A 14,427-nucleotide genomic window follows, 5' to 3' on the forward strand; every position below is an offset into this window, starting at 1 on the left:
TAACAAGTTCAGCGTATTTTTTCAAACTCAGCTTACTGTACAATAAACTCTATTTATTATTACTACGTCATAACTATTATAAAAATTTTCAAATTTTAAACTTCTGTTTAACATTGTAATAAACTTAAGCTTACTGAAGAGTATATTGGGTTTTATATATCATATACGAAACGGTCGTCTAAACTCTTGTTTTTTATAATTAAATAAATATTTAACTCCAATTCAATTTGTCGAGCACTATCGACCAGAACTTGTCATAAAATTTTTAATATATATACATATATATGTCACCTTTGAAGTGACTACGTGAGAAAAACCGCCTTAAAGGTTTAACTCACAATTTGATCAGTATGAAACTTTTATTAAGCTGGTTTAAAGGTTTATCAGTAAACCTGATAACATATACTTTTCTGCGATTGACCAACACTAAATTGACACTTATGAGTGTGATAGTAAATACAAAGAGGATAAACTTTTTTAGCTAAACATTCTAGAAACTTTTTCTTTACGAAATCATTAAAGCCCAGTTTATGTAAGCAGAAAAAGTTCGTTTCTCAAACTATACTTTTTAAATCTTTATAACAAATAAATTTATAGTTACCGTTTTCTTATATATTTTAAAAGTTCAGTTTTAATATTGTAAGTTTTTATAATTGGTCTGTTTTAGTATGATTTTAAATCTAATAATCTTTATAGTAAACAGTTTGAAAATGTTTCTTTAGCATTAAAATTTAGTTAGTTTTTATATACCATTTGCAACTTAATATCAAATTATTCATTTTGTTTTTTATATTTTATTACACAAAGCTTTTCAAAATCATACAAGAATTCTTTGTCAAGTGATAATTTTTTTTTAATGAAATTTGAAAAAAAAATTGTTAATCGAGTAGCTTAGAAAATAACTTTAAATTATGACGTATGAATGAATTAAAATAAATACAAAAATTAGAGATTCAGTAATTAAAACTAAAGGTATGTTTATTATAAGATTGTTAATAATTTTGTTTTACCATTTAATGCTACTTGCGTATTTAAGCTAGGTCGCTCTTCCTCAATCAATATTGATTCTAGGCTGTAAAGTTCGCTTTTCTTACATCGTTTTAAAACTTTAAAATTTTGAACAATGTCAGAGTTTTGACAGGATGTGCAATTAAAACAAATATAGCGTTTCATCATCAAATGAATTTGTCAACAAAATATCCAAGCTAAATATAAAACACTTAAACGCTTTTGCTAGTTTAGACATCAAAAGCCTATATACACACGTTCCGCTAAAAGAAGTAATTGAAGACATATTAACAACAATTTTTGACACAAATATCAAATCAATTTTCAAAGAAACTAAAATTACTAAAAATATATTAAGGAAAATTTTACAGTTGTGCTCCCAAAGTATTTTCCTTTATGGTGAAAAAGTCTACAAACAAATAGACGGTGTTGCAATGGGCAGCCCATTAGCCCCAATCCTAGCCAATTGGTTTGTAGCATCAAAAGAAAATTACAAATTACAAACAAATTCAAAAACAAAACCTCTATTCTACACAAGGTATGTAGATGATATATTCGTAGTCACACAAGACCAAACTGAACTAACAAACTTCTATCATGAAATGAATACTCTACACCCAAACTTAGAATTCACTTTAGAAAGATCCATTGACGGAAAACTACCGTTTCTCGACACTGAAGTAAAACAAATATCAAACCAACTACACACAAATGTGTACAGAAAACCAACAGACACAGGTCTAATAATGCAATATACTAGTATTTGTCCTAAATCTTGGAAACTCGGTTTAATAAACTTTTATCTAAACAGAGCGCTTAATATATGCTCAAATTTTACCGCTTTTTAAGATGAACTTACAAAAATTAAAAACTTATTACTCAAGAATCAGTATCCAATAAACCTTATAAAGTCCAAAATCAACAAATTTCTTGAAGCTCACAAAATCGACAATTCAACATTTAAACAAAATGAAAATATTAACACAAAAAATGAAAAGAAAACAGAAACCGAAAACTACGCTTATTTCACAACAGTTTACGTTGGAAGTTGTTCAATAAGATTCCAAAAACGAATAGCATCCATATTTCAAAAACACAACACTAGTATTAAACCGGCCTACACCAGCAAAAAGGTTTCTGACTACTTCAGCAACAAAAGTAAATGCTCGGAAGTATTTGACGCAAATGTTATTTATAAATATACCTGCTCTGCAGATCAGAGCATCTCTTACATTGGAGAAACATCACGGCAAATATTCCGACGAATTACAGACCACTGCGGAACAGATAAAAACAGCGCAATATTTGAACATCTTTTTAATTGCACATCCTGTCAAAACTCTAACATTGTTCAAAATTTTAAAGTTTTAAAACGATGTAAGAAAAGCGAACTTTACAGCCTGGAATCAATATTGATTGAGGAAGAGCGACCTAACTTAAATACGCAAAAATTCTAAATTTAAAGCATTAAATGGTAAAACAAGATTATTAACAATCTATTAATAAACATACCTTTAGTTTTAATTACTGAATCTCTAATTTTTGTATTTATTTTAATTCATTCATACGTCATAATTTAAAGTTATTTTATAAGCTATTCGATTAAAAAAAAATTTTTTCAAATTTCATTTAAAAAAATTATCACTTGACAATGAAATCTTGTATGATTTTGAAAAGCTTTGTGTAGTAAAATATAAAAAACAAAATGAATAATTTGATATTAAGTTGCAATGGTATATGAATACGTTCAAAAACCTTCCTTTAATAATACTTAGTTAGTTTTTATATTCTAATTTTACACTCGATTATTACTAAGAGACAGTTTTGATAAGCCTTATTTGAAAATACTTAACAATAAATGATAATGGAATTTTCATTATCATTTATTAGATAATATTAGAATTAGGAATATTTTTGAATTAGCTATGCACCATAAAAAAATTATCGAAAAACCAATTGTAATAAATATTTAATACTTTCATAGCAGCTTTTCAGTTAAATTAGTTTTTAAATTACAAAAGTTCTAATAAAAAGTATTCAATAATAAATTTTGAATTTTTTAACAATACAATGTTTCACTCGTTTGAAAACGAGATCTTTAGTTGTTTAAAATCTGTAAAAACTTATATAATAACATGTAGTAAGACATTAATTAAACTTAAATTTAAAATTTATTATTGATCATTCTCCTTTTGTTTAAGTTGAGAACTTTGATTGCCACCTTTAAAGTATAAAGTACGCAATAAAAAGTATTAAGTGATAAATTGTACTCTACAACCAATCAGTATAAAATTGCTTTAAAAAAAGTTTTATTAGTAACTAAAAAGAAAGTTTTTTTTTTATAATTAACTAAACATAAACATGTCACTGTTGTTAAAACTAATCTAAAAACAAAAATTAACTCAATATAAATTACCACTAATAAAAACATATTTACTGTTTTTATAATGATGATCGATACAATAGTTCAGTGGTCGTCAAGGTGTACACTGGTGCACACGAATTTTTTTTTGGGGTGCAAAAACGTTTAGGGTACACGAAACTCATTTAGGGGTTATGTAGCGGTGCTTCTTAAAATAAGATCTTGGGTGCACCGATTTTACTTTTTTCAGTTTGGTGTACACATAGATTGATTAGCTTGACAACAAATAAATATAGTAAAACTAATTCCAAAAATAAAATATTTTTCACAAACAAAATAAGTGCTTTGTTAAAATTATTTTAGTTTTTGATTTCTTAATTGAACTGGAAATAGCTTGTTTGTGGGTGTTGGCTAAGGGAAAATGAGAGAATCAAATGAGAGATCGCGTGATCTACAGTCCAAAGTCCATCGGAAATTCTAGAAAAAGAATCGAAAAACTATAAATACGCCCAATCAGAGCGTGAAGCGGGCATTCCACCTCGAAACAAGCACGAAGCGATATTCTGCTACACAAAAGAAATAACAACCGCCGCCATCTTTGATAGAAGACATTTACCGCCAATCTTTAAGCAAGAAGATTTCAACAGCCACCTAATCGAAGAAGCCCACGCATTCTGTGGCATCGAGAATCTAAGTACTGCAAGTGCTCTTTCATCAAATAACTCTAGACTGAATTCCACGATTGAGTCCACAGCGTTCAAGGAAACAAACTTGAACATTCATCTTATCGAGTAAGCCCACACAGACTGTGGCGTCAACCTTAGCTACAGTTCTACAAACAAGTTGTTTTCGTACATCTATTCAATTCCGTCGTAATATTTATACATATTTATATTATCGTATATACTTAATATTGTACTTGTATTGTTATATTTATACATATTTACTCATCGTGCCTATTTAATATTGTATTTTATCGCCACGCTCCGATTACGGAAAGGAACCGAAAGAAGACCAAGCAAACGTTCATCAAGATTCTGTACACGAGACGGACCAACGTCGGGTGCCAGAAACTGAGCGACCGGAGACCAGTGACACGTCAAGGAGGGAATCCAGAGCACGTTTCTCTTCTTAATTATTAACTTTAAGTGTTTTGACTTATTGTGAGCTGTTATTGCGTTTACTTGTACATAATAAAACAAAATTACCTAGTTTTATTATATTTAGTTATATAAATTATATAGTTTTATAGTTATGTACCAATTAATTGCTAATAACAAAACTTTTTTCATTTAAACGGTTTATTGAGCAATGCTTTCAAAATTTAACTAATTTCCTTGTCAAAACAAAATAAATACTCACAAAAACTAATTAATCAAACGCAATACGAGTAAACTAAAGAAGCAATCAATATAAAACTAATCAAATTAATCATAAAAACTAAAATAGATAATTAGAACAAAAATGGACTATTTAAAAATGTTAATTGTAATTCTAGATCCTTTATCAGGACCTAGATGTTGATTAAGTTTAGGTTTAAGTTTTTTAATCATAATAGCCTCTACTGCAAGTAAAATATTTCTATTTTTACAAAATTTAATTACCTCAAAACAATTAAAAATATCATTATGATTCTGACAGATTCTACATTGTTCTATATGTGAAAAAACTGCGCTATTTGTAGGTTTTGTATGTTCTTTAATTCTGACGAACAGTTGTCGCTCCGTTTCTCCAATATATTGGGTATCCAGGTCACCTGGACATTGAAACTTATAAACGATGCAACTTCTGTAGAGTTTGTTGATCTTTTCTTTCAGTGAAAAATAGTTTCCAACTTTAGATGTTCTGAAAGCTACTTTGATGTTGATTCCAATTGTTTCCAAATTTTTTGTTATATTTTTGCTGAATTTTTCTGAAACCTTTTTTATATAAGGAACTGTTCGTCAATGATTTTTAAGTTGAATAATAATCAAAATTGCGTTTAGCTTTCTTTACTTCGGTATCAAATTTTAATGATGACTGAAACACCCTCATATTTAGATAATTCGTATGCACAGTCTTTTTCAATCGTTTTAGGTATGTTATTATGTATGTTTTTGAATAGTTATAACAGTTGTTAATATATTTGATTGTTTATGGTATGGCTAGTAGCTATTTAAAGATAGGTCTAGCGAGACATCCAGGAAATCTGTTTTTGTGTTACCAATGTCAATGATTATATCAAACCCTCTAGTTGAAACTTTATGGATAGGATAGTTGATGATTTTTTTAGGTTAGATACAGAAACTTATTTCACTATACAAAGACAATCTTCTCTATGTAGTCTTATGTTGAATGAATCTATAATTTTGGATATCTCATTAAGTATATACAGACCTATTAAGTTGCAAGTAGTGACCTACCATATCTGGATTTTTATTTAAGCTAAGATTCAAGTCTCATTTACTAATCACGATTCAGCCAAACTCAGTTAATTTAAAAATTGCAATGTTAAATTATTTCTTTTTTGTTTATTAAATAACAACATTGAAAAATTATTTAAGATGGTAGGCAAAGCTTACTAGAAAATTTCAGGCATATTAAAAAAATATCTAGGCCGGTTTGGTAATTCAGGAGTATTGATAAAACTTTTTTATTTTTAGTTAAAAAATTTATCGACATAATCAAAATTTAGTACAGCTGTGTACAAAAAGTAAAACCAATAGCTTATTTGCTTTAAAAAATCATAATGTTAATCATTTTGCACAAGTGTTTTCAAGCTAAAAATTACACGCCAGAGGTTGCGATTTGGAAGGCCAGATCAAGTCCACGAGCCGTTTTTCCCATCTCTGACGGAAAGGGAATATTAAGGTCAGTTCGTTTTTAGTTTTGAACCGTTTATGACTTTTACATAAAAAATACATGTAAAGGAAACCTAATTTAATAAAAAAGATAATGTTTAATAAAAATTATACAAATAGTTAAAATTTTAAATACACGTAACTATTACATATTACATATTTACTTATAAAAAGATTTAAACATTATTAAAGTTTATAAATTTGTTATTTTTCATTACGATTCAATTGATTATTTACGAGTTTCTATTTTTATTTTAAACTAATAGAAAATAGCAATTACTTACTAATAGAATGATATTAAAAAATTAATCATAGAAAAGCACATATGTTTAAAGAAAAATTAAGTAATTAAAAACGGAAAATAAATAAACTTTTTGTGTTAAAACAAAAAAGAAAATGTTAAAAGAAATTACAACAAAATATAGATTTAAAAGTTGTAAGTTGATCTGTTTGAACTAAAAATGACATCAAGTACAACTTGTATATAAAATAAACACAAAAGCCTCGTTTTAATGTAAAAATATGAATCAATTTTTAGTAATTAAAAAGTGGTAATTTTAGAATTTTCAATACAATGTTTCTAAAAATTAGTCTTTCAATTAAAATTAACACGAAAAACCATTTGAGCGTCCCTAGTAGAGCCCTTTTGTATACAAATAACATAAATACTTGGTCGAGATATGGTCTTATAGGCAATCTAAATAGAGAATATGAGAACAAATTTACTTTTAAGTTTAAATCGACACGAAAACACAACTAAAAATTAAAATTCTAAAGATACCGTTTTAGTACATAAATGAAACAAATGGTTTTAATTGTAGGTTAGGAGTTTTAAATTTTCAATAAATAAACTTTTTAACTATTCAAAATATAAATTTAGGGTGTTTGTTAAGAAAGATCCTAGTGAAACAAGTTCAATAGAATATAATAAAAGCAAACTATACAGTAATCTTCCTTTTTTGTACCAACATATGTTTCTGTGTGTTAACGGATTAACATACTTCAACTGGGTTCTGTAAAAATAAATACTGTAATGAAAAAATAGAAGCTAAAGTAGGTGTATACATGTGTTCATTAATAAAAAAAAAAATTCTACAGACTTTTAGACGTTAATACTAAATAATAAATAAAATACTTGATGCTAAATCCGACTGTTATCAAGCTATATAATGTTTGTAACTATTAAGTCTAAATTAAGTAAAGTAGACTAAAATACACAACAAAACAACAAACTATAATATAAACCACTTACATGAAATTAAAGGAATAATTAACTCAAATTTATTTACCGTTGCTAATGATTGAACAAAATATATCTAATAATTACGTCACAATATATATGAACACTAGGACAGCTATTTAATTTGTATTATAATCAATATAAATTTAATAGATTTAATCATTATAAACATTTATTAAACAAATATACATTATATCAAGTTTCTGTGACTTTTATTGTCTTTATTATTGTTAAATTTGTTGGTTGTTAAATTTATTGATTCACTAATTAATGGTTGTTGTTCTACTTTTATTTAAAATAGGTTACATACTATTTTTCATATTAAAGCGCTTTACTGCTTTCCCAAATATAAAGACCAAATTATCTAACATTATAATACAAATTACATCGGAGCCGATCATTTCTAACCCGCTATCATTTCTAACCCGTTTACTTCTAACAAAGTACGTAATATTTAGTTGAAAAACTCTGTGTTTAAAATGCTTTTTTGTGCTTAAAAAAAAAAAAAAAAGTAGTAATAGAAAAATATTATAATTTTTTATTTATTATACTGTATTAAATTTAGATAAACTAAAACTAAAAGAACCAGAAAAAAGTTATGAACCTACAAATTGCATATCAAAATTCAAATCCGTTATTACATACAGTTTATTTAGTTAACGAAAATAACGAACATTGTATTATGACTAATATAGGTAATTAAAGACCAAAACTTGCAGGTAGTCTTAATATAATATTATAATCATAGGTTTAAACTTTGAAAAAAAAAACTTAATAAATCTGTTGTATAATACGAAACTCAATAAAATACCTTTAGGAGTTGTCGAAAATAAAATTGCAAGTCAGTTAAATTAAAAACATAATTTTTACGAGCATTATCATTAATTTTTATATTTTGTTTGGAACAGAATTAATAAAAAGCACAGTTAGAATAAAACTTTCTAAGGTAAACAAAAACTTTTGAACTTTAAACAATCTATAAATACCAGTAAAACAGAATGTAAAATCTTAATAATAAATCATTTAAAAACGTTTCCCAGAAAAAAAATGCTACTTTAAAACTTTTGCCTATTATGACGTCATAATTGAAGTTTTAGTTGAAATCTATTTCAGTTGGGCAAAACCGAGCATTTTTTGTTACGGAAACTTATTATCTTTCAGTGTTATAAATTCAACATTCATTATTCAAGTTTATATAAGTTTATATATAAGTATTCAAGTTCATTTATATTAAAGTTTATCAAATAACCAAAACAAAGTCAATAAACAACGTTTTTAGTGATACTCTAAGAATTTTTTTTTTCTTTTAATTTTTTTCAGGAGGTTTACAGGAAACAGGAAACCAGTCAAAACACGCCCCTGCTTCTGTATTGTGTTACCATAAAGTTTAATCATACCAATTCGATTATCAGACCACAAGATTTCGGTAGACTAAGACAACACCGGTTTCGCTCTATTATGACTCATCAGACATTTATAGTATGTCAAATGTGAATAATTGGTTAAGAGATAGTTTTATAAGCAGTTAATAGAAAATTTAAGAATAATTAAACTTTTGTGTTTCAACAGACACTAAAACAGATTTAAAATTATATGTATAACTCTTTTAGTACATCAAGACAAAAAGTAAAATAAATGGTAAAAACAGTATTAACAGAGTAATTAATTCAAGTTAAAGATTAATATATTGAGAAGATATATTACAATTCAAACAGATTAAAAACTAAGAAACTGACTGAACTGGTAATACATCATTCTGTGACAATAAACATTTGAAAACGGTATTTTAAGTAGTTGTAAAAGACAAACTTTACAAAGAACAAACTTTTCAGTAAAAAAAAACACAAAAACACTTACAAAACGTCTTAAGTAGAGGTTTTTAGCAAATAAATTACATAAATTGTTAAAAATGTAAGTTGATGAAGTTTAATTTAAAAACTTACAATAAATGAACGTTTTGGCTAAAACAACCACAAAATCACATTTAAAACATCTTTAAAGTAGTTGTGAATGAATTATTCTAAATACAAATAAGTCTTTATCTTTTGTTTGTTTCATGTATTTATTTTTTTGAATACTTAAAGTCCTGGACAAGACATTAAACAGTATCCAAATGTATGACTCGATAACCGAAAGGTTTTTTCGTACACCAGGTGTTTGTACCAAACTTTCTAAGTGCTTTTTTTGTCCTTAAATAAACAATATCACATACAAACTATGTTAATATTTTATTGTTTTTTGTTTTTTTTTTTAATTCTGTTTGGTTTTACTAGCAGCAAATCACAAGGAAGAAAGGCTAAGTAGCTTGTGTTATTAAATGTAGAATAATCTTTATTAATAAGTTAGAAAATGTTGAAGTTCAAATGCAATTTTTTTATTACAAGTGCTACAGTTTGTGTTGTTATTTTACAAAAAAAATTAACAAAATTAATTTTTTATTAACAAAAAATTGTGAATTTTTTTACTTAACAATCTTTACTGTTGAAGTGTAGCATTATTTTGATTTTAGTCGTAATATTAAGAATTAGATATACAATCAATTGTTTTACCATATAGTTCTTAATTAACATTTAAAAATATTTTAGCAGTGCAGAAAATTTGTTAAAATTTATTAAACTTATTAAATATATAAAAGCAAAATCTGAATTACTTCTTAAGTTACAATGATCGAGTGATTAAAGTGTCAGACTTGTAATCACCACAATCGTAAATACTGATATTCAATTCCATTAGTGCTTAATATTATTAGTAATTATAAGTTTAGTTAATTTTCATCAAATTAAGAATTTATATTATTGGAACTTATAATTTAATTATTGTTTTTTTATTACTTTTCTCAAAATTAACATGAAGCTAAACCTTTTTTTAGTGTGCAATCAAAATAGAGATTTTTATTGTGTTAGGACGTTATTACTTACAGGTATATTAAAAACCGATTTAGATAGATGTCCAGGTCATCTAAAATAAGTTTACAACATTTTATAACTATAAATTAATTAATTTTACAATAAAATGCTGCTGTGTGATTTTTACAATTTTGTAACCCAAAGAGAACATTATGCAGGTCATACAAAACTGAATATAACTCAAACTTATTGTAAAATTAATAAAAAACAACTTTTTATTAATATAGAAATATCTAATCTAAGTCATACTGTGTTATTTAAATGTAGTTTAATTTTTATGCAAACATCAAAAAGTTACACCCAAAATGTCATCCCAGTACACAAGGATATTTAGGCCATAAGGGGTAAGCCACTTTTTTTACTTGATGATGTTATTTTAAAGATATTCGACTTAGCTTGCAATTAATCTTTTATTGTTATGTAAAATTCAGACTAGTTTTTTAGATATGAGGGTACAAACTTGAATTGTTCAATAGGTTCCTTATGGAAGAACCAAGGTAAAATAGCAATAGAAAGACTACTTTATTAAATTTATTTTTTCTCTTATAGTTTTTAAGCAATTGATCCAAACTAATCTTAACTTAATAATAAACTAATTTAGGGTAGGATTTTTTTTTGTTTTTTGAGAAAATACTATAAAAAAATTTTTGTTATAGGTAATCTTCTTATTATCTAAGTTTTTTTTTAACTGTTACAAGAGGATTTTTCTATCAACGCAAGTATCTATTCCTGAAAACTTGAACTTAATTTATTTAAAAATAAAGAAAAAAAAAATTAATTTTTTTTCAAAATTTAGAGGAAATCATCGAGGAAAAAATGATCATCAATATTTTCTACGGATTTTTTTATACAAAAGACTTGGTTTAAAAAACTTATTCTGTGAAAATTATTTTATAGTATATCATTATAGCTTTCATAAAAATTTTAGATTTTGATAAAAAAATGTGGGCCTCCTTAAAAGGCATAAGCGTGGTTCCAGAAGAATAAAGATTATAATTTAAACTATAACTTTACTTTCATAGAAAAATTTACTCACTTTTTGAATTCAAGTTTTAGCTTCTTTAATAGTTGTTTTTTAAACAAGTCAGTAGAGTAATCATGTAAGCTCTGTTGCTATAAAACAGGAAACTTACATAATTACCTAACTAAAACTTTCAAATACTAATTATAATGTATAAATTTTTCTTCTTTTTTTTTATTTTTCCTTAATAAATGTTCTTTTTATTGATTCTTTTGATAAATCAGAATGTAAGCGTTTACAACAGGGTTTTAGATATAAAGAGTATATATAAAACATTAATTATTAAATAATTCTGATCAATAATTAATGTATTTTACAATAAAATAACTTTTATGATATACACCTTTAGATTTTAAAAATGGATATGAATTAATTGAATGTATTTTATAAATAGTGAGAACTTCAACTTAACTAATGAACTTTAAATACTATATTACACACATCATTATAATATTCTTGGCTTGGATAACATAATTTTTATTTATTTATATGTTGTGAACTGTTTCACCATAACTACTATATACAATTTAAAATATTTTAAGATTTTATTAATCGCTGTTTTTTTAGTTATTTTTATAACCACTGTTTGTAAAACTGTAGTTTTAGTTAACCAAACATGAACTTTTTTGCTTTAAAAATACACCATTTTTTACTGGTTCACTTAGCACAAAATATGCATTTAAGTACTATTTTCAAAGTTCAACTCAAACTAATTAAAAACAATATGTAAGCTAATAAGTCAATTGAGCAACAAAAAAAAAAGAAAGTGAATAATAAAAGATCAGGGGTCGGCAGGCAGTTGGTGCTCGCGGGCCAAATTTCAAGTTTCCAAAATCTTCGCAGGCCGTAGTTTTAGTTTGCGTGAAACTTAATAATATTTTGGTTTTAGTTTTAGTCACACTAAAGAAAGTTTTACTTTTACTCACTTTATTATTTTAAATGACTTTTACCTACACACAGTTTGAATTTATATTATAGATATTTTTTGGAAAAAAAATTACCTTGACTAAAATACTTAAGTTTTAATAAACTATGTACTATCTATAACACAAAATAAGCTAAGCTTAATTTTTTCTTATTTTACTCACAACCTATAAAAACCGAGCTTGAAAAACATTTTTGAGTCACTTTCAGGGGCGTGTTTTGACTGGTTTCTTGTTTCCTGTGAACCCCATGAAAAAAAAGAAAAGAAAAAAGAAAAAAAGATTTTTAGAATATCACTAAAAACGTTGTTTATTGACTTTGTTTTGGTTATTTGATAAACTTTGAATAATGAATGTTGAATTTATAACACTGAAAAATAAAAAAAATTTCCTTAACAAAAAATGCTCCTTTTTGCCCAGCTGAAATAGATTTTAAACTAAAATTTAATTGTGACATCATAATAGGTAAAAGTTTTAAAGTAGCATTTTTCTTCTAGGAAACTTTTTACTAAAATGCACTTAATTCCCATTATAAATTGTTAATTAGTTTAAACAACTGTTGATTTAGTATTGCTTTTGAACTAGTAAGTACAATTTTACTTAAAAAATGTCCAAAAATATCACTAAAATTTGTTTTACTTAGTTTATTGTATTTAATAATATGGTGTGAAGCTTTTGTGTTATGTTGTTATATAATAATGTTGTGTTTGTACTTAAACATTTATATTATTTGTTTATGTGTCAACCAACTGGGTTTGAACCTAGAAAAGTTAAATTCAGAGAGTTTTAAAATCACCTTTAGAAAACTAAACTACCTGGAAATTTATTCTTTTATCATTTAATGGCATTTTAATATTTTTATTCAAGTTGTTTTATTTTTGTATATCTGTTGGCCACAAAGTTGATTCTTGATTTTTAAATTTTCAACTGAAAGAGATTTCAAAACCATCATTAGAATCCCTGAACCATCAGGCAAACATTCAATTATAATTTAAAGATATTTTATTTTACTTGTATAAGTCTTTTAACTTTTTGGTAATTACCTAGGATGATGTCGCACCAATATAAAGCTGAAAATATATTGTGTTTAATATCTTTTTGAACTATAATTTTAGGCTTTAAATCAATATCTTAAGCCTAATATGATTGATCTAAAATAGTTAATTGGTTTTATTTTACAGTATAGGAATGTATATAAGTTATTGTATCATTTGCTTTATTTTAAAAATAAAAAAAATTAAATATGTTAGTTTTATTGGTTTATGATAAATAAGTTTTATTTATGTATTTATAAAAGATATTTTTTAAGCCTATAATTATGGTAAAAAACATTGAATTTAATATAATTTTAGCTTGATATTGGCGCGACATCATCCTAGATAATTACCCATTTTTTTAGTGAAATTTCAATTTTTATAGATTAAAGTACTTGAAAAATGTTTTTATTAACAGTATATTTTTTCCGGCTCTTTTAGCTTTAATTTATCCAAAATCAATACAGTATAATAAGTAAAAGTATATAATATTTTTCCATTACTACTTATATGTTTTTTTTTCTAAGCAAAAAAAAAATTTAAACACAGAGTTTTTCGGCTAAATATTGCGTACTTAACTGGTAGTGCATACCTAAGAAATGCGTACTTAAGCGGGAAATTAAGAACAAAAAAAGTTGTGAACCCCCTTTAAAAAAAGTCTAGACACGCCCCTGGTCACTTTTATACATTTTTTAAAGTATGAATCACTTTATCATATTTCTAAAAATTTTAACATTTGAAAATAATTTTTGCGTCTTAAATATTTTCCACTCTTTAAAAAATTCAGTAATTAATACCTAAATAAAACTAGTACCTATTAGTATTGTGGAAAAGCTAGACAAATTCTTTAACATAATTAATGCTCGAATTCTTTAATAAAATTTACTATTATTAATTAATTAGTCTTTTAAATGGTTGCCACTTTAAAAGCAAAAAATGTCTGTGTTATATCAAACCAGCCTAAGTTTATAAAAATTTAAAAAGCTAAAAACTTGCTGTTTATCAAGTTTAAATACCTAACTAAAATATCATAGTTTTAAAAAATACACAATATTTAAGAAGACAAGAAAAAAAAATACAATTAGTAAACTAA

The sequence above is a fragment of the Thalia democratica genome, chromosome 5, assembly GCF_965202585.1.
Source record: "Thalia democratica chromosome 5, ktThaDemo2.hap1.1, whole genome shotgun sequence".
NCBI lineage: Eukaryota > Metazoa > Chordata > Thaliacea > Salpida > Salpidae > Thalia > Thalia democratica.